Raw genomic sequence first — 22656 nt, forward strand, 5'->3', positions numbered from 1 at the left:
TGCTTTATGCTAGTGTTTATGGAATCCTAGCCTTTGTTCGCGTGTCGCCTATTAAGCTTTAAAACCTCTTGTTATTATTATTTTGCCTTCTTTATGCAACTGCAAGGCAGCATGCGTTAGCTTTTTTTAAAGCTACTTTTGAATATATCTTTCCTTTCTGTTTGCAGCGTGTTGGCTTTATTTGCTCTCTGTATGCAATTATTTATTTGCTTTATGTATCTGTGTTTGTGTGTCCTCTGTAACTGTTACTTCAGCGGCTGTCAGATGTCAGGGTGCGGGGGAATGCGCTGAAATGGCTGCGGTCATTTCTTAGCGATCGGACCTTTCAGGTATGGGAAGGCAATGCACGTTCGGCATCCATTCACCTCCATTGTGGAGTACCGCAGGGCTCCTCCCTGAGTCCCACATTACTAATGTGTATATGGCCCCCTTGGAGGATGTGGTGGCTCCATTTAACATCAAAATCGTGAGCTATGCCGACGATACCCAGCTGGTGTTTGCCCTCTCCCAGGCCACTGAAAGTCCCCACGTACTGCACTCCTGCCTATCCAAAGTTCACACCTGGATGGGGGAGTCAGCACTAAAGCTGAACGGCTCAAAAAAACGAAATTATGCTGTTGGGTCATAAAGGTCCCTCACTTCCCTCGACTGTCTGGCCTAGCTGCCTGGGCTCGCCTCCTAAAACCATGGAAGAGATCTAGATATAAATGTGCAACCCTAGGAAGCGCAGCGGACGAGCGCAGCGGGAGCGCCGTTTGCGCGCCGAAGGCGCGCCTAAGGCAAGCCCGTCTGCGCCCGTCCGCGACGGGCCGGGACTAGGGCTGACGGCCCCTGCCCCTTTACTCCCAGGGCTATCTTACACTTACTCTAGGGAAACCCTCCTCAATCTCATGCCTCCCCAGCACGAACACTGCACTACCTTGAAACCTCACTGCGCCCCTTGTGCCTGCTCTATCTGCGGGCTCCCTCTTACCTCTCTCCCCTCTACAACCAACATAGCCGCCTCAAACTTCCCTCCCTTACGCCCCAAAACTACAGTCACTGACCAGACCCCAACTAGAACACTGATCAGTCTAAACTGTAGATCTCTGGGCAAACATAAGAGAGAGATATTCGATCTTCTGGTCTCGGAGAAACCTGCAGCTCTCTTTCTCACAGAGACATGGCTAAAAGACCACTCTGGCCCGGATATTGCCGCCGCTCTCCCAGACAACTATACTTATGTTGGGAAAAATAGGCCCAAGAAAGAAGGTGGAGGTATAGCCATAGTGTACAACAGATTATATTCCTGCAAATGGGAAGACTTTGTGTTACCCAACTGTGAGGCAGGTCTGTTCAAGCTTTCACTTTCTCCCAATTTTACTCTTTCTGGGCTGCTTATCTACCGCCCCCCGGGCCCAGCGAATTCTTGGGCAGCCTCCCTTCCGGAGTATATAGCACCGCTAATCCAGAGCTCTACAAATTTTTCCATTATCCGCGACCTCAACCTACACCTGAATGATCCTTCATGTACTATCAGTAGCAATCTCTTACAAGATCTGGCTGCTTTAAACATTCTTTTACACAACTATGGCACTACGCATAAAGCAGGTAATCTTTTGGACCCAATCCTTTCTAATCTAGAGGCCATTGACTGTAAGGCTCCGTCTCCCATTGTATGGTCTGACCACTACATAGTGTCTTTTATTATTAAACTTGGTCAGAAATCGACCACTCCCTCTAACCCTACAGAACCTAGATTATCCAGAAATTGGAACAAATTGGACCTGAACAAATTTAATTCCTGTCTCGAGAAAACTAGACCTTTCATGGAAGATACTAGTACTGCAACTTCTGCCGCTATAAACAGCTGGCTTGCACAGGCTGCCGACGCATGCCTACCCCTGCACATGCAAACGCACAATTTTCATCATCCACCTGCACCCTGGTTTACTGAAGCCTTAAAAAAAGAAAAAAACATCTGTAAAAGCCTGGAGCGCAAATGGCGCATAAAATATGACTCCTGCTCTAAGCAAACCTATAAAGCTGCCTTAACAAAATATCACTTCCTATGTAAAACTGCTAAAGCTGACCATGTCAATCATACCATCCTTGAAGCAAAAAATCATCCAAAGGCACTCTTCAAGGCAGTACAAAAACTCTCGGGCGCACTGTGTCAGCCCAAACCTCCATGTCTCAACAAGGTACAGTGTAACTCACTGGCCGAATTTTTTGTCGCCAAAATTGATAACATCTATTCAAATTTTGAGAACTCATCTCCCCTTCCCTCTCTACCCAACTTACCTGCCACAATCTCATCTTCCGATCTAGGGACACCAGAGGACCATAGTCCCATCCACTTTTCATCGATCCCCCCCTCTCCACCCACGCCCTCCTGTGACCTTAGGCCCCCATCTGATACCTGTCCTTCGGTCACTCAGCTGATCAACACATGGGATCCGCTCAATATTGAGACCCTCTCCGACATCATCAGTAAAATCAAATCTGGTTCCCCACTGGACCCTATTCCCCCTCAAATTCTAAAAAAACTGGACAAATCCTCCCTAGAACCCATTATGGACCTTCTAAATTCCTCCCTTAGAGAAGCTACTGTACCCTCCGCATGGAAACACGCGATGATTATGCCGTTATTAAAAAAAGTTAATGCCGACCCCAGCATTCCAGCCAACTTCCGTCCCATCTCGCTTATTCCGGTATTTTCTAAAATCTTAGAAAAGCACATTAATTCTCAACTGTCCACCCACGTTGAGCTAAGGGGAATCCTACATCCGTCACAATCCGGCTTCCGATCAGGCTTTTCGACGGAATCCACTCTGCTGGGAGTCTCAGAAAACCTCCGTCACCGTGTTGACAGGGGGGAAACCGTGGCACTCATTCTGCTGGACTTGAGCGCCGCATTTGACACGGTTTCCCACCCCATTCTTGTCAACGCCCTCCGATCATCTGGCATCACCGGTTCAGCCCTCAACTGGCTTGTCAGTTTCCTATCCGACCGAACCTTCCAAGTCTTCTCTTCATCATCCGCTTCCCAAACTTTTACATCTGCGTATGGAGTCCCACAGGGTTCCATCTTGAGCCCCTTGCTCTTCAACTTATACGTCAGACCTCTGGCGTCTGTTGCAGAGCAAGCTGGGCTCACTATTTACTCCTACGCAGATGACACCCAGATCATCTACTCTCTTTCCTCTGACTCTCTTGCCCCCTCATCCGCTCTATGTTCAGGATTGAGAAACATCGCAGCCTGGATGTTGGACAACAAACTGCAACTGAACGGTGGAAAAACAGAACTTCTGCTGTTTGGCCACAATACCACTCTATGGGGACCCCAACACTGGCCCACTCAATTGGGCACTCCTCCTACCCCTTCTAAATCAGCACGCAACTTAGGCGTGATCTTTGACGACCAGCTGTCAATGAAAAACCATGTGGTCAAAACCTCCTCCACCTGCATCACAATCATTAAGTGGTTGCGCAAGATCATCTGGATGCTGCCTGCGGACACCCAGAAAACTGTAGTCCAGGCCTTAATCACTTCTAGGCTGGACTACAGCAACATTCTTCTTCTGGGTGCCAGCAAAGAGGTGACCCGCAAATTGCAGACAGTCCAGAATATGGCAGCACGACTGCTCTGCAAACTCCCCAACACTTCTCCTATCTCTAATTCCCTCCGCTCACTACACTGGCTCCGTATCGAAAGCCGCACGAAATTCAAGGCTCTCTGTTTCATGCACAAAATAAACACTGGCCGGGCCCCACCTTATCTGAGATCCTTGGTTCACCACCATTGCCCCCCCTGCACTCTGCGCTCATCTAGCCAATACCTTTTCTCAGTGCCCAGAATCAGAAAAGCCAGAATGGGAGGCCGCTCTTTTGCCTGGCTAGCCCCTTCACTATGGAATTCTCTTCCCCTTCAGTTACGAAAAGAGCCCAACTATCTTAGCTTTCGCAAACAGGTGAAAAATTGGTTATTCAACATGTAGCCTCCTCCCCTCTGACTTCCCCTCTTTATTAGTTGGTTTTAGCGCCGGGAAACCTTCGGGTAGCTGAGCGCTTTATAAACTTAAATATAATAATAATAATAATAGAGTCTTGGGATTTGGCTGGAGCAAGACCTCTCCTTTAGGACCCAGGCTACTAAAATGGCAGGTGTCTGTTTTGGCCTCCTCAGATCTGTGCGCAAAGTGCTGCCTCTTCTTCCCCCACCATCTCAGAAGCTTTTCATCCAGGGGCTGATCATATCAAGATTGGATTTTAGCAATGCTAATTACCTGGGCGCCCCCGAGGCAACTTTGAATAAACTACCACAAATTCAAAATGCTGCAGCACGAATGCTCAATAATATCCCCATGTCACGGTCGGCTAAACCCGCACTGAGGGCACTGCATTGGTTACCGGTCCGGGAAAGGGTGAAATTCAAATCTCTCTGTCTTGCACATAAAATCTTGCAGAGTAAAGGCCCTCCCATCCTGCAGAATCTGGTTACTCCTTACAAGGCTAGCAGAACGCTTCGTTCAAACCAAAAACATCTGGTAAAAAGGCCCGCACAGGGGGAAGAAGGTTCTCTGTGAATGTTGCGGTACTTTGGAACTCTCTCCCCTCAAGCCTGCGCTCTGAGACTTATCTCCTTCGTTTTCGTAAACATCTGAAAACTCATCTTTTCTGTTAACTGCTGACCCTGAACTCACTTTAGCGTTGCCTTGTTCTGATAAGCGCTGGGATGCCCCAGGGTAACTACGCGCTATATAAGACTGTCTTAATAATAATAATAAAGTAAAGCTTTATTTCATTATTCATCTGCAAGGCGTTTTAAAACTATTATGTTTCTTTTTGTTTGCAGCGTGTTTTGAGTTTTTTAAGCTATTTAATTTTTTTGTTTGCTTTCTGTGTTTATATGTCACCTGTACAGCTTGAAAATCTCTTGTTTTTTTTTGGAATAGCAGAGTTTATCCTAACAGGGCCATACATTCCGAAGTGCTATTTAGTGAGAAGCTGCAACCAGCTGATTTGTCACATACCGGGAATGTGCTGGCCGGTGGGAAGAAAACATGACCGTGATGCTTTTTTAGTGTAATTGTAATGACAGCAAAGCAGTCGTTCTTTCTTACCATTCCTTCTACCCAGAGGATAGATTCAGAACAGTTTGTCAGAACCTTCTGGTGTCCAACAGTGGGCAAAATACCTCTTTAAAATAACATCCCCCTGCACCCCACACCTGATATTTCCCTCTGTTTTCATTCTATAACTGGGTAAAATAGCTCGGTGGCCTGAGTGTCCAAAGCAGATCGCACTAAATCCATCTGTTGTATTAATTCAGAGAATTTGGAGCCAAGATTGCAAAAAACACAGAAAAGCTTTTTTTCTCATTTGCTTTTTTTTGTGCCGTCCACTAATAACAACATGTGTCTAACACCCACCCTTCTGTTATCCCCTCCCACCCCTATCCGATCGGTAAAGCCAATAGCTCTCCCATGAGCGAGACCTATTGGCTTTGCCATTGCTTGTTTTTTCTTGTAACCTGCTATTCAGACCAAATGCTGCTAAAAGATGATTGTAGGGAATTGTTGCACGAGGTATATAATAAAAACAAATCATTGAAAAAACACACAGGTCAAGGTTAAAAACATCAATCGACAAATGCACTCTCACTAAACCATGCTATCATTCAAAAGAACACATTAACCATATGTTTAGAAGTTGAACAATAACTTATTTTTCCATCTGGTCTTTGAGACAGCTGTAGCTGTCTCACCAGACTTTTATCACACTTTTCTTCTGCTCACTACAGTATACAGCATGGAGCAATGAGTCAGCGCTTTTCAGCCATTGACTTCATTCTGTGTGAGTAGCAACATTATGCACAATGTGCTCACCTCACATAAAAAGTCAACTTCAGCGACAGGGCTTTCAGGACAAAAGTTCCTTAATTTATTGTTCACAATGCTGTCCAGCTAGCTTACTCACCTCGACATCCTGTGGATATGAGATTGTTATGTTACCATTCAAAAATGGCCATCGGTTCATATAAAATAATATGATAATAATAAAGAAAGCGAAAAAACAATTCTAAGATGGCTGCCAACGTGTGTGAATGCGTGCACATTCATGCTCATGGATGGGTGGCCGCTCCGTCCTGGATGTTTTATCATTTTTTACCATTCTGATGATCAACATACCTTAAACACATGGCCACCTTGGAAAAATAAGTATTGATAAATTGCTTCAAAACATTTGAAAAATGGCCACCTGCCCATGTACACACACCTGCAGTCATCCACGATGCGTTTGAAATATTTTATTCTTAATTAATAGAAATAAAGCCAATTATAGACTTGTTGGCTTTGCCAATGCTGGTGGCAATAGTGTCACAACCCTAGAGTACATATTACTCGATCAAGGGGGCAGAACTTAACCATTTAATTCTTGAACTGGATTTGTGGAAGAGAGGAGCATTACATCACTTCCCCTCTTCTTCCAATAGGTGGAACTGGGGCGCACTCAGAGGATGGAACACTCCAATCCAACCATGGAACGATCATGTCCAGGGTGTTTTTTGCATTTCATTGTTTGGCATGGCCTAAACCTCCCACATTGTTTGCCTCAGTTGATGTGACGGAAGGAAAGAGAGAGATGGAAGCCTTAGTCTGCTTGGAAGGTAGGATGGAATATATTTTGGAATTGTCACTGTTTCAGCTCATTTTCTATCTCCCTTGGATGAAGATGTGAGTCAGCCATAACCAAATGTAAACCTCTGACTTTATGGTGCCCTGCACACACAGATCTATGCAGTTGCTGTCTTAATCCTTAAAGGTAGTCTATTAGATTAATTGTTTTTAGAGCTGACCTGAAGTGGGTAGCAATTTTAACAGTTATGAAATCTAGGAAAATTGGTAATTAACATAGTTGAAGGCTGTTGCAAGTGCTGACACTTTATATCAGATCGACAAGTTGTACAGAAAGCTGGTATTGTTATTTGTTTATAGGAATCTCCAGCTTTTTTCTTCCAGGGTAGGCTCCTTTAACAGCTGGATTTGAGATCTGTCTGCACCAAAGCTGGTGCACCATCATCCATGCACTTTCTTTTTTTTCCACCACAAATATCATAGCCACTAAAAGATGGAGAGTTCTCTATTGGACTAGGCTAGAGACAAACGATCTCTTTAGATCTGGTGTGACTCTTTTAGCTAGTGATGATAAACCTGACTCAAGGTAGGCTATTGCCACACCTTCTCATCAAACATTTTAATATTAGACTTTAATAATCAAGCTCAATTAACAAAGAAAAACCCTTATTGAAGAGCCTTATCACCCACACATTTCATGTCTTGTTTTCACAAAGAAATAATGTGAAAAAATCTTTGCCTGACATATGTTACTGGTCAACATCATGAAAAATATTTGCCGTTTACATTTTTAATGCAACTAATATGGAATTAAGACTTTTATTTTCTTAGTGAATTTTACCTCAACCACAATTTTTCATATTTTCAGATCCACATATATTATTGTGTACATACACATCTTAGTAAAAGTAAAGTCACTCACTCCAAAGAAAATCTGATTATTGCATCCTTACGAAATTTGCCGGTTGTCCAATCTGCGCCAAACTTGGGTAAGCAAAAAATGGTATAATATCGAAAAAAGTGCCCACTTTGGTGAAGATGAGTCAAACTCTTAAAAAGTTACAAGAGGGGGTCCCAACTATTGCTTTGCTTACCAATAAAATGGTATATCTCATTGAAGAATTGTCTTCACACAGAACTCCAAAACAGCTGACCGAGCACCTCACTTGTGAGGCATGGCTGCCCGGCCATCTTTAGTGCCTTTTCTTGGCCTGGTATGAATCCGTTCAGCTACTTTGGATACAGTTAGGAGTAAATGTAAGTGTGCAGAGCACATGTCAAAATATGCGTACTTTGGCTATAGCGCGTGGAAAATTGCATTACAGTGCACATGAACAATATACTGGGCATATGGACTGTGACTTCAAAAGGGGCTTTCTTCCAACAGGAGTACATTTTGGGAAGCAAAAACTGAAAAGAATAAAACAACAAGGAAGCAGCATAGTTTGGGAGCCAGGGGTGCCCTATTCAAAAGTAACCTGTGAATATTTATATCTGATCTGTTTTACAGGCCAGGAAGAAATCAAAATGTAAAAGGCCTCTCCACCTCCCAGTCCAGAGCCCTCGATGCTATTAAATGTCACGATTCACTACCAGTAGCGCCTGCCTTGTACTGAGGCTGGGGGCCTACACAAAAAAAACTCACGTACCTTCCTTCATAGCACAACGTTCTCCTCTCTCGTGTGTCTTCCAGGAAGCTCCTGATGCAGGAAACTGCACTACCCAATCCTGGCGCTGCTTTCACAGCATGAGAGCAGCGCCAGGATTGGATTGAGCGGCCTCGCTCAGCGCTCCTAAAAGCACTGGAGGCCTGCGCTTTCTCTAACCCAGCTGTCTGAGATAGCTAGGTTAAAGAAATTTAAAATGTGCATGTCGGCCTGGCCATCCCAAGACAACCGGCCAAAGAGACATGCATTTTTTCTTGATTAAACGGTTTTTATTAGGAAGAAAAAAAGAGAATAAAAACTTATTGCAATGTCAAAACAATAAACGGGTCTACAGTATGCTTATACACAGTGCATTGCAGACGGTTTCTGAAAAGTCCAATACACTCCCCTCTGGTTAAACATGGCGAGAATGTCCATTACATCCACCAAGCTGTCATTACACAAACAATAAAATGTACACACTTGATATTCATACCAATTGACACATGGGGCCCTATTACGATAGCGGGTGGACTTTACCGTAACGGTGAACTGGACCACCCACCAGAGGTACGGCGGTCCCGCTATGGCCATTAGGATGCCACTGACACCATAGCGGTGGCATCCCCCATTCATAACATTGTGGCGGGCAGTGCTCACAGCACCGCCCGCCACAATGCTGTGAATGCACGTCGTGCATTGGCATGCACAAGGTGACAGGCACTGCGCGGTGCCTGCCACCTTGTCCATGACAATGTGGAGGGGTACCATAGGTACCGCCCGAGTGCACCCCCCACCCCAAGCACCCTGGGGTCCGCAACGGGCCACCTAAGGCAGACACCACATGCTGCCATGAAAAGACATGTCTCCGCATTCATCCTAATATGGCTGGCCGTGTCTTGCAGACACCGCCACCATATTGGAGCCCTTTTCTGCCCGGTTGCCTGTCCGACCGGTGAAAAACCGGAGGACGGTCTTTCCGTCCACCAGGGTCCCCCCCCCGCCATCGTAATATGGCGGGGGAAATGGTAGGCGGGCGGTGGGAAATGGCGGTCGGATCGCCACCACCCTTATGGTGGTGGCGATCTGCCTGCTATACAAATAGACACCTTAGTAATGAGACATGCATTTTGAAAGTGCACAGCTCCCTGCTGCAGCCACTCAGCAACACTAGCCCGGCCCGTCCGAACACTTAGTTTTGTTTCCGATATTCTGTCTAAACACCTGAAATTCCTATTAATTTCAGATTCATATTTGGTTTGGTGTTAGCCAGTATGGAATTCCTTAAAAAGACTATGACGTTTACAACCCTTGACCTTGAAGCGCATGCCAATACTCATTTTCAGCTTCTTGGAATTGGCTGTGGATTTAAGTCACCTTCCAGTTCCACACCAGGTTTTGTGGCACCCCATCTTCTTTTCCTGCCAAAGACTCCAATGCCTAGAAATTGCTCCTGACAGCTTTGTTTCCACCCCTACAGGCCCAGGATGAGTGGAGGAATCAGTACACCTTTGGCTGCAGGTGCTAGCTTAACCCCTTGCATGCGTGGGACAGAGCCTGGCCGTTCGACGTCACGGTGGGCGTGTGCGTCGGACGGGCATGGGCCATCCGAACCGCGCACACGTGGAATGCGGCAGCACCACAGGGGAATTCCAGGCACGCCCAAGGGGTTAATCACGCTTGAGACATGTTTTCAACAGTGAGCTCCTGGAAGCGCCTGACTCCTTCAGTCCACTGGTGGTCATTGATGCAGTGCTCCTGTTTGATTGGCCGTGTGTTTCCACACATTCCTTATTCCTGGATTCCTGAGCCATAGCCCATTCCTTGCTCCTTTAACTAGCCCTGTCCTGTAGTGTTTGCGTATTTCCTCTTTTCATGGGCTAGACCTATTTAGCGCATCATTATTTCTTGAAGTTGCCAATTTCAGGAGACATTCCTTTTCCAGTCACTTCCCTTCTTCCCTGCTTCCTTAGTTCCACCTTACAGTATACCATCTTCTTACCCTAGCTGCTTTAGTTCTCAAGTACCTCCTGTGATTGTTTACTTACCGTCCGTTAAGTGTTGCCTATGTTTCCCTTCTTGCGTGTTAATCAAAACTCCTCTCTATCTACATGTGTATAAATCCGGGCAAAATTTAAATTACCCTGGCATATTTGCATAATTTAGGGAATTTCAAGTTCAGCTTGTTATGCGAATTTCCCAAAATTATTATGCCATTCAATTCACCATAAAACACCCAGCTACCTCTCTCAGAGGCTGTCTATCTCTGGGGTGAAGAGATCCACAAGAAGTGCATAAAGCCTATTACTGAAGCCACACAGATTTAATAAGTCGAAACTTACAAACGCTCCTACTCAGGGATGGCTCCTAGGATCTGGAATGCACTACCCCCAGAAACCAGACTTACCACATCCACTGCATTGTTCAAAAAGGAAGTAAAGGCGATTCTCATGGAAAAATTCACATGAACATCACCAAAAGATACCATGAACGATATAGGTGCAAACAGACAATCTACATGACACTGATGCTCTCTCGACCCGCACCTTTCTCTGTATCTTATTTTGCACAACGTAAATGTAAATGTACATGTATTTATATAGCGCAAATCGCCCACATCGCAGGCATCTATGCGCTTGCTTAGGGAACCCATCCTGGTATTCCCCTGTGAGATACCCCAGCAGGGTATCCACAAGGTGAAAGCCAGGCATCCCACCGCAAGGGCCGTTGTGGAGATTAAGCAAGCTATTGCCCAGAGTCGCAGAGTGTGAACCCGTGAGTCGAGTAGGCACCGGGGCGAGAATTATCGAGTCCGTGGAATTATTGAGCCCAACCCCTGTCGAGGCGGGGAATTGAACCCTGGTCCAGGGCCGATCTCAGGTTCCGGGTCTGCCGCCTCTAACCCCTGAGCCACACTTCTCCACGTAAGATGCAGATTTGATCTACCTCTCTCGTTTGTTTTATGTATGCACACTATGTACAGGTATGTTTGTGTTTTGTATTGTGTTGTATAACTTTCACTGCCTGTAAAGCGCTCTGATATCCGGAACGGTCTGGTTCGCGCTCGATAAAACTTTCAAAATAAATAAATAAATAAAATGAATATCCTACATTTGAATAATTGCAGTTAGAGTCTATAACAACAACTGTGGGTGGGGAACTTACTGACCTCCAGTCTTATCTTGTGGACTTGTGAGTGCTTTACACCACATTCCCTATAGGAATAATGTTGTCATATGCATGATTTTCATGTCCTGGGTGTTAGTTATCTTGAATGCTGAATTGCTAGGTGAGTACCTTTTCCTTTTGAGCTTTTACCTTCCTGGCAGCAGTATTCTCTTCACTGTGGCTACCCTAATACAAACCCATGCCATATGCTTGATAATACAGCCCCCTGCAAGAAAGTACATTATTAACTGGGGTAGATGGTAGTTCACTGCAAGTAGTGAAGTCACTAACCTTTTAGGTCAAGACAAAGGTTTCAATAAAGGTTTGAATCTGACCCGAGAAGCTTTGACACAGAGCAGACCGGCCAAATTACAGAAAATGTGTAAAGCATTTAGAAGCACCAAAGCAGTTAAAATGTCAAACAAGGAACAAAAAAAAAATCCAACTCCAACTTATAATAATAGGGTAAAAAGTGCATAAATATGAAGTTTTAAACATTTAGTAGAAAAATATAAGAAAAAGCACCAAGAAAAAAATAAAGCACCAACAGAAAGTACTTCCTGTAAGTGACTGAATTCAGGCCAACCATGATGGAGAGAGGGTTCGATAAGCTACGCGGATTTATCCTGGTCAACAATTTTACCTTTTGACTCAGTATCTGAAATGGAAGTCAAAATATTATAGCGGGACTAAACTGTCGGCTTTACATGGGGAACTCTAAAATGTCTCTAAGTCACAATTTTTCAGAGATTGTTAGAGAAGTCCAGCTACACACAGCCCAGTGTCCCAGCACCTGAGGGAAAGCACTGATGAGTCAGAACTCCTTCCAGCAGAAGCCACCAGCAGGGTCCAGCCCAGGTCCAGTTGCAACTGGTGAGGTGGTCAAGTCAGGAAAAAGGCCTCTTACAGCTTGTTGTGGCCATGCAGCCACGCAATAGATGAGCTAACTGACCCCTGGAGTCCACTTCTTTGTCCTGGGTACTAACGGGAGTAGGTCCAGCCCTTCAGGTCTCAAGCAACAGGACGAGTCCTACTTTTGTTCTTCTAAAGGCCCAGAAAGTATTAAATTCTGAGAAGGGTGCCTTGGAGTGCCACATTTATGGTTTTCACTAGCTAGCAGGTGGAGCAAGTCCTGGCTCCTGAGTAATCAATGGGGTAACAGTTCCCGAGGACAACCTTACCCACTTTTCCATTAGTTCCTGTTTGTCCTACTGTAAACAATCCCACAGTGCACCAGTTTCTTAAAATCCAAGATGAGGAAATGCTTTCTTGCGTGTGCAGAGTCCTTGTGCCCAACCTGAGGTGTGGCCAGGAAAATGAGCAACCCCTCCTCTGTGGTCACTCTACATCGATTCTGGGAGTAGCGTCCTGTGGGGTCTGAGATCTCCTATATCATCTCCAACCCACATTACAAGGTCATCTACTAGCTGCTCGTCATGCCGTACCTGTCTCACATGCGACTCTTCTGTGGCGGTCTACTCCAACGAGCCTTGTTTCCTGTCATTCATGGTAGGCGCTCTAGGGCTCACCAAGTGTATGGCTGTGCGCCTCTTGGTCAGTATTGTACCCAGCCCGAAGAACTTTTTCTTTTTCACTCCCATTGGCGGGATGTCCAGTTTATTGTATTTTAGTGTGAGGGTTTTGAAACCAAAATAAATATGCCTACTGCATGGGTCAACTCCAGCTGGAATGCATGTGCCACTCTGTAATGCCAGAGGATATGAAGAGAGCCTGCCTCACCCAGTGGCACCGCCTCAGCTCGCTGGGGTGTGTGGGTAGATGTCACGCAGTTGTGCCGGAGTCTAGTATGTCATGTGGACATAACTACTGTGTGAGCTTGAAGCAATAGTGGTCTATAGCTTCATCCTTGGTTATTCTGTACCAGTGTCTGCATTTCTGTCCAGGCCGAAGAACTGAAGTCAGTTCTGCAGATGAAGAGTCCTAACAGGGCACAGCACTCTAGAGGAGGGACAAAAACTAAAGATTGTACCCTAAGTAAAGATTCAAGAATTGACCACCACTCTCCAAGAAGTGAATGCAAGCCCCCGAAGGAGGAGGCCTCCAGAACTGAGCACATCACTCCAGATGTGGATTCTTGAACTAGATGTGAGAATTCATGTGTGACCTTGACAATAAGACACAATTCTGAAGAATACGCCTTTTCCACTGCACTTTAAGGTGATGTTCCATTAGGGCATCGTTAACTGACCGCCAATGAGGGAAGCAGTCTTGACTTGCATTTTAGGTGCTGTATTCACCCTAACAACAACTGGCTACTGACAGCCTGTGTTATCTTGGGGCATTCCTGAACTCACTTTCAAGGTAGGGGTGGGAATAACTGGAGCAATGTGGTATAGTATAATCATGCAAAATGACCCCGGAATTCCGTGAGATTCAGCGGAATTTCGCGAAAAGGGTAATTCTGCGTTCAGAGCTATTTCTTAGCGCAAAGTGCCCCTTCACATCCAAAATGGACCCGAGGATGCATTTTTCGCCAAGAAATAGAGGTAAATACAACAGAACACACATGGAGCAGGATCGTCTGTTCATACTCACGCTCGCTAAATGTGCTCTCGGTGTAGAATTGTCCAACTTACTCCTACATTTAGTTCTTTTTTTATAGCACAAATTGCACTCTCGCATCCAAAGTGGACCGAGCATGCATTTTGTGATAAAAAACCAGCACTAAATGTGTTCTTGCTGTAGGATTTGTCCCGCAAATGACTCTTAAGTACACGAGGAGGAGTAATCATGTAACTATTGTTAACGCCGCATCAAAGAGTAACGCAGAATTACTAAAATTACCCAGATTACTCCAGCAGAATTTTTACATGGCCCAGTAATAACTGCGCCAAGAAACCAGCTGAAAGGACACATGCCAGACATTTAGATGTGGAAATAGGAAGAAGAGGTGTGGCAGAGCCGAGTCGCATGTGTGTGATTCGCTGCGGTGGGCACCGGACTCATCACTTCTCCTCCACAAGTGATGGGTACCTGTGTGTGAGAAGACAGGAGAGAGTGTGCCCGTCTCTAGGACCACAGCTGCCCCACTCTAGGACCGCTGCCCCACTCTAGGACCGCTGCCCCACTCTAGGACCACAGCTGCCCCACTCTAGGACCACCGCTGCCCGTCTCTAGGACCACGCTGCCCCACTCTAGGACCGCTGGCCCACTCTAGGACCACCGCTCCCCCACTCTAGGACCACCGCTCCCCCACTCTAGGACCACCGCTGCCCCACTCTAGGACCACAGCTGCACCACTCTAGGACCGCTGGCCCACTCTAGGACTGCTGGCCCACTCTAGGACTGCTGGCCCACTCTAGGACCACAGCTGCCCCACTCTAGGACCGCTGGCCCACTCTAGGACCACAGCTGCACCACTCTAGGACCACAGCTGCCCAACTCTAGGACTGCTGGCCCACTCTAGGACTGCTGGCCCACTCTAGGACAACAGCTACCCCACTCTAGGACCACGGCTCCCCCACTCTAGGACCACCGCTGCCCCACTCTAGGACCACCGCTGCCCCACTCTAGGACCACGGCTCCCCCACTCTAGGACCACCGCTGCCCCACTCTAGGACCACATCTGCCCCACTCTAGGACCGCTGGCCCACTCTAGGACCACAGCTGCCCCACTCTAGGACCACCGCTGCCAGCCGCACTGGTAAGTGATGCAGTTTCTTGTATCCCTGTCACTGCAGCATCGCTGCGCTCCTGGCGGAGGCGATCATTCAGCTGGGCCTCTTTGGAGCTTCAGTGAAGAGAGAATTGGGGTCTAGAGATCTCTCCATTGAACCAACTGGACAAACACAATGATAGCTATGACTTCCTAAATTATAATTATTATTATTTTAGAGTTTTATATAGCGCAAACTAGACCCGAGACATCAGGTATCAGAGCGCTCTACATAGCACCAGTTTCGTTACACAAGGACACATTCATTTTTGTTGGTCATGGGGAGATTAAGTGATTTGCCCCGAATCACAGGAGGTTGAGCGTCATTGCTGAGACTCGAACCCGGTTCCCCCGCTTCGAGGTCGACCGCTCAAGCCCAGGAGAAAGACTTGTGGTGTCCCGCAAACACAAAAGAAGCCGTGCTCCTAACACAGTGTTAAAACTGAATCTACAAGTGCCAATATGGAACGGCCCAGGACTGGACCCACGGAGTCCCACAGGCAATCACAAGGAGTCCCAACTTGTGATGTGCCTAATGAATATTAATGAGGCAGGTCTTCTGCGACACCCTGAGGCTTGGTATTGGGTGAACTGGCCTATTAGAACATAAATAGGTTCGCAAATTGCTATTCAAATTCAAAAAAGTCAGTGCACAATTTGCGACCACTTTTTGAGAATGTAATATTGATATATAAGGCGTTATACACATTGCAACAGTAAATACACACAGTTGTGCCTCAAGTCAACACGACTCACACGAGATACATCTAACACCACAAAAGTAAACACTACAAAATAGTCACATAAAATGCAATCACCAGAATATATTGATAGCATCCGGGGTGCAGCGTTCTCCGTAATATATGAGAGCAGAGCAACAGCCGGTTCACACAGATCCCACTAAAGGTTCAAACAGATTGGCTTTGGGTGACACAGTGTACACAACTTTCACCTCCTAGTAATGGTTTGGCCAGGGAACATATCTAAAGTTAGACAGCTCTCTTGGGCCTGGTGCAGCAAAGATATTCTCTAGAATGTTTATAAGGCAGAATCAGGCAAGGTTTGACCAAAATTGTACTTACCCAAGCAAAATTTGCAAAAATTCTGCATTATGCTAAATTTTGCAACATTTAATGAAATGTCGCATTACATAATTCCCCATAACCTTTTGGGCACTCCTTGCATAAAAGTCTTTCAGGATACCAGCAGGTGACTGGGTCTCCTGCTGGTATCTCATGAGATTTCTTTGCCAAGTTGTGCTCTCGGGTAAAAAAAAAGAAACTAATGAGAAATAACACAAAACCACATTTTGCTACAAAAGCCAAATTCAGAGAAATGACTCTATTTTGTGGACTCCTGGATCAGACGTCAAACGGCAGAACTCCCTCTCAAGTGACGCGGCTCTATGGCCCAGCACGAATAGGGCCGGATGAACGAAATTTTTTTGGGGGTTGCAAACGGGAAATCGGCCAGTTTGTGACCGCAAAATAGTTCTGCCCTATTTACAAACCCTATTTTGCGAGTCGGTAACCTATTATCGACTTGCAAAATAGGGTTTGCAACTCGCTATTAGGGAGGGGCGTTCCAAGGGCATCCCATTCAGACGCATTTCCATGTTTCTCATTATTCTGGCAATGCGTCAGGTTCCACGGATGTTGCGTGGGTACCCACAGCAATACCCATGGAACGCCCCTTTCAAGCAAAATGCTGCGTGTAAAGGGGCTGTAGTATTTACAAGGACAGGTAAAGCCATGCAGGGTGGTCTTTCCTGTCCTTGTACATATTGGGATGGAAAATGCACCACCGGTACGTCACGCACCAGCGGCGCAAGGAGCTTGTAAAAGCCCCAGAGTGTTAACTTCTGATGTAAAATGAGAGAGGCCAAGGGATACCCATCTAGTGCATGAATTCCTAAATGTGAAACCAGAAAATCTAGAATCAATCCCGGCTTCTCCACTTTGACCGAATTGTTTGATACTAGACAACTGTTTTATTTCACAATGCGGCTTTTTTCTTTATTATCACATATGAAAACACTATGAAATACATGCGTTCAGGATGTCTGCTATTCTAAACCTTTTGTGTTTGGTTTAAAAAATGATAATGTTATTCCATGTAAAATAAATATCTAAGCCACACAGAGAGTGAACAAAACTCCTGACTTACCTCCTGGTTAACTAAAGATGTTGTGGTCAGGTCGAGGAAGGCACGAATGTATCTATGTTCATGTTTGAGACATCACATTTAATAAAGGCCTTTCAATGCAGAGATCTAATCTCGTGCACCACGGTGAAACGCTTCTGTATGTGTCAATAAAATACACGTTTCTGAATTTTGAAGAGGCATCATCGTATTTGTACTTGTTAGTTGCACAATGTATATAAGACATAAGGTGTTTCTAGAGATAAGTGGTGCCGGACACCTCAATTGCTTCTTTTCCCTTTCCTGCCGTTAATGTGTAAATACATTTCTGGTTTAACAGTTTTCTGACTGTCAGTGCTAAGTGACGCAAGCAGCCGCCCACGGGCCGCGTGTAAAGGTCAGAGGGTCAAGCGGCCCCCCAGGAGGTACTTTGAGGACCCCTGCACTACAGAGACCCTAAAACACAACCTCCTAGGTAGCCTCAGAAGACACGAGTCATATGTCACCCGCACACAACACTGCCCTATGTGACACAAGTTACCCTTAGGACCCTTAAGACCCAAGCACTATTGGAGGCTTCCATGGAGAGACAACCGACCTCTGGCACTCACACCATTCACAGGGGTCAGGTCGAAAGGTCACACAGGACACCTCCACGAGCATAGCTCACACCCCAAAGCCACCAACCCACAGCAATGTTTAGGAACATTCACGTAAAGCGCCTGGAGGCCAAGCAATTGCCGAATATTGCGCTATAGAAATACCCGGTAAGATAGCATAACATACAGAAGCCCAAACCTGCCGCGATTGGCGCTGTGTATACCAAACTGGTCTGCAGGAGAGAATATTTGGTTACAAAATAGGTGGAAAATCACTCAATTTATCAACAAAGCAATCAAAAAATGAAGGCGAGCATCACATAATCAGGGGGTTCACAGTGCAATATCTCCGAAATTCATATTGTTAGGAAGCGCTGCTAATGGTTTCTAACAGCTGGACAGAGCAGGTGGCTTCGGGGGCTGGGGGCTTGGGGGGGTAGAGGGGGCATGGCCCTCTCGTGTTAACCTTGCGGATCCACCTGTGGGCGGGGTGGGTGCAACTTGCAAGAAAGTCACTTGCCTTGGGCAGTTTCACGAAGAAAGGTGACATCGTGTCTTCATTCCTCTCTTCACAGGCAGGATCCGGGCAGAGTCAAGAGCTGACGTCAACATCACTGTACACGAGACTCTGGCAGCAAAAGACGCGCCCCTCAAAGGCCTTCAACAATCAGAGTCCCCCGTCTCCCCTTCGCGGGTCACCGGTGGCGTCCAGGGGCACAGTTTGAGAGTAAGAAGCGCAACATTTGGTTGAAGAGATAACAGACGGTGTATTTTGGCCGCCAACATCCGGTGGGAAAAACATCTGAGAAGGAGGTTCCTGCGGCAGTAGTTCAGCCAGTCAGAGGTGGAATGCGGAGTATGCACGTATTTAAATGCCAAGCTCCCCAACCTTCAGTCTAAACGTTTGCTTTTAATATGTAGAAAAAAAAAAAAAGTGCCCGGGCTCTTGCCAGGAGGCCACTGCCGTTTGCACCACACATTGCCCCTGATGTGCTGCCAATTATAATAACAACACAACACAACTACTAACTACTATCACACAAGTGCGACAAGTCAGACTATTTCCGGCCCCCAAAGCTATAAGAATAGCTTGGGCGGGAGGTAATAGTCACTTTTAATGTATCTTGAATTATTAATTACCTGTTGCTGTGGTCATCTCTTAATTAGCCACACAGCGCCACTTTGCGGCAGACTATCACAAGCGCCGGTACCGAGCACCAGAAACCACCAGCACAAATTAAGCAACGGTGTAACCCCAAAAACAGTACATCAAACAATGATTTCGCGAAAGGCCAGGAGGCAGTCACTTACCAGAGAGTGTAGTTGAGAGGTCCAAGAGATGAGATGTTTTGAAGAATGTTGGGTTAAGCCTTTCAAAGGAGAGGAAACATTCTGACAGTCTCGACTGAGAGGCCTTGGAATGAATGTGCATACCATGAGCGCTAAGGTGCATTCTGACAGGTTGTGTAAGGCTGCTTGTGTGGTGCCTGTTCTGTGTGAGTGTAGTTTGCACTGCTGCAGCCTGTGCTGGGAGTACTCACTCTGAGTGAGTGGCCTCTTGCCCTGCTTTACATGGTATGCGCACGTGCGGTGTATGTACTGGAAGTCTGCACTGCTACTGTAGATGCAGTGCCTCTTCTGAGTGTGGAGGAAGCTTGCACTGCCCGGGCCCTGCCTGCTCTGTGAGTGAGGCGAGGGTGAGCGCTGCTCGTGCGTGTGATGTACCCTGTAACCCTGCTATATGTGTGACCTGAGAAGGCTGCACTCCCGTGCTGTGTGTGAGGGAAGCTTGCACTGCCCGGGCTCTGCCTGCTCTGTGAGTGAGTAGAGGGCTTACGCTGCTCGTGCTTGTGATGTACCCTGTAACCCTGCCATATGTGTGACCTAGACGCTTGGAAGCTTGCACACCCGTGCTGTGTGTGAGGGAAGCATGCACGCATGTGCTGTGTGTGAGGGAAGCTTGCACGCCCGTGCTGTGTGTGAGGGAAGCTTGCACACCCGTGCTGTGTGTGAGGGAAGCTTGCAGGCCCGTTATGTGTGTGAGGGAAGCTTGCACTCCTGTGCTGTGTGTGAGGGAAGCTTGCAGACCCGTGCTGTGTGTGAGGGAAACGTGCAGGCCCGTGCTGTGTGTGAGGGAAGCTTGCATTGCCCCGGCTCTGCCTGCTCTGTGAGTGAGTAGAGGGTTTACGCTGCTCGTGCTTGTGATGTACCCTGTAACCCTGCCATATGTGTGACCTGAGAAGCTTGCAAGCCCTTGATGTGTGTGAGGGAAGCTTGCACGCCCGTGCCGTGTTTGAGGGAAGCTTGCACCCCTGTGCTGTGTGTGAGGGAAGCTTGCACGCCCCTGCTGTGTCTGAGGGAAGCTTGCAGGCCCGTGCTGTGTGTGAGGGAAGCTTGCACGCCCCTGCTGTGTCTGAGGGAAGCTTGCAGGCCCGTGCTGTGTGTGAGGGAAGCTTGCACGCCCGTGCCGTGTTTGAGGGAAGCTTGCACCCCTGTGCTGTGTGTGAGGGAAGCTTGCACGCCCCTACTGTGTCTGAGGGAAGCTTGCAGGCCCGTGCTGTGTGTGAGGGAAGCTTGGACGCCCCTGCTGTGTGTCAGGGAAGCTTGCAGGCCCGTGATATGTGTGAGGGACGCTTGCACGCCCCTGCTGTGTCTGAGGAAAGCTTGCATGTCCCTGCTGTGTGCGAGGGAAGTTTGCACCCCCGTGCTGTGTGTGAGGGAAGGTTGCACCCCCGTGCTGTGTGTGAGGGAAGCTTGCACCCACGTGCTGTGTGTTAGGGAAGCTTGCACTCCCGTGCTGTGTGTGAGGGAAACTTGCACGTCCCTGCTGTGTGTCAGGGAAGCCTGCAGGCCCGTGCTGTGTGTGAGGGAAGCTTGCAGGCCTGTGCTGTGTGTGTGGGAAGCTTGCACAGCTGCGGGCGGTCTGTGCGAGGGAGAGCTGCAGGGCGGCGTTTTGTGACATACCTGTGTCCCATCCATGTGTGACAGTCGTGCCTGCTCCGCGCGCCTGGGGGGAGGTGAGGTGTGGCGCATCGGTCGGACCCTCCCTGTGTCAGGGAATCTTGCGCCTCAGGCGGGTTTCGTATCCTTGGAGTGAGGGATGTTCGCCTGCTGCTGCGCGTGCGGCACGTGCTCTGCGTGCGTGTCTGAAGAAAACCCAGAAGGAAGGAAGACTTTGGAAGGGAGTGAACGTGAAAGGGTAGACACGGGAGGAAGACAGCACAGAGCGAGTGCTTGGCGGAGCCCAGGGTGCCAGAGTGCCGGAGACGCAGGCGAGGAATGCGGAGAAGGAGAGAGGGAGAGGGTGTCCCTGTCGGAGCCCATACCTAGGGCTCAGGTATGTGCAGTGAGGGGCGTGTCCGCCGGACGGATGTGTGCACTGAGGGGGCGTGTCCTCCCCGTGGAGGTGCACTGTGCGGGGGAGTGTGTGATCAGCGGGTGTGTCAGGCACTGGGTGTGACCTTTGTAGGCAGTGCGCCCGTCCGGTGGGTGGCGTCAGATCCGGGGTGCCTTGCACAGGGACGTGTTTGCAGAAGGGGAGAGGCGGCTGCTGCCGGGTACGTCCTGTTCACAGGGCCGGCCTGGCCGATGGGGCACCCTGGCAGTGCCAGAGGGCTGGGCAAGGGCGGGGCTGGCAGTGCCAGGAGGGCTGGGCTGGCAGGTCAGCGTCTCGTGGCCCCTGTTTTTTGGCGCTTTGCTTTTTTATGATCCGGTAAGAAGGGTTTGATTTCCCTGAAAATACCAGAAACGTGGCAGCAGGAAGCTCAAATCCATGCAACCTCCACACCTTGCAAAGCACACAGTGTGTCTGTACTAGTTCAATAATAATTAAATATATAATCGATCTATATACAAACAGACCATAAAAGCACAATTTCATCAAATAGGTCATAATCAAACAAATAATATTAAAACCACAAAAACATTATAAATATTTTTGGGCTTTAGGCGTCTCTTGGACCAGGGTCACTTAATATACATGCATTTTGTACATAGTTACAATCATTTAAAGCGACAGACCCCTCACCTTTCTCTTTGCCATAGAAGCCCACAAAAAAAGATGCTGCCGAAAAACAAACAAAAGGGTCAGAGAGCCTTTAAAAAATACAGTGCCACCTGACTTCATAGCGCCTTAGAATTGGGAGAATAAAAGCTTCTCTTTCAGTTTGATAAAACTTGCCGAACAATACTAGGTCCGACTGGGGCGCGTGGCTGCCACACGGGCACATGGACTCGGGGCTGCGCGTTGGAATTTCCTCTCTCGGAACCGAAGCATCAAGGCGATAAGGTTCAGGCGGAAGCGCAGCAGGACGGATCTGTGCTGGCAATAGTGGGACGGGAGAGCTGGGTGGGCTTCCCCTGGTCATATGCAGTAGACGCCTTCTGGCGCTGGTTCTTTTCCCTACGGGCGAACTTTGCCCTCTGCATGTAGGACTCTGCTGCAGGGGGCAGGACCCCTGAATACTTCTCCCTGCCCGATTGCAGTCAGTTCAACCTCTACGTATGGGAGCCCGCCAGTGCTGCTATGACCCTCCAGCTTCAGGCAGGCACCAATTATGCTTTGTGTTGGGTTAACAGTGGTTCTGAGCCCAATCGAAAGCCACAACAAGATTGGTGCCAGTCCAATGGAGCCAGACAAGTAAGGTAGCCCTGGTTCACGGTTTACGGTGTAGTTAGAGAATGAACGTGGGAGCGAGACCCTGGCTATCTTCCATTCTCTGTGGTTGATCAATGTGAGCCACCCCCCAGACCCCCGCCCCGTAGGTTTCCGCAGCCTTTGTATTTGCATGATAGATGTTTTTAAT

At 47.6% G+C, this 22656-nt stretch overlaps 1 long non-coding RNA gene across 2 annotated transcripts in view; it reads right to left on the minus strand.

Moving 5' to 3' along the window:
• The window catches only part of LOC147659621 (uncharacterized), a 32771-nt gene extending 11579 nt beyond the window's left edge, over positions 1 to 21192 (minus strand). The window contains exon 1 of one of the 2 annotated variants that reach the window (XR_015307200.1): positions 19163 to 21192. This is a non-coding gene — a long non-coding RNA (uncharacterized LOC147659621). The remainder of the gene's footprint in view (positions 1 to 19162) is intronic. The other variant, XR_015307199.1, reaches the window with a different exon arrangement.
• Between the last annotated feature and the right edge of the window lie 1464 nt (positions 21193 to 22656).

This window comes from Lissotriton vulgaris, unplaced genomic scaffold (genome assembly GCF_964263255.1).
Source record: "Lissotriton vulgaris unplaced genomic scaffold, aLisVul1.2 SCAFFOLD_283, whole genome shotgun sequence".
NCBI classification, from domain to species: Eukaryota; Metazoa; Chordata; class Amphibia; order Caudata; family Salamandridae; genus Lissotriton; species Lissotriton vulgaris.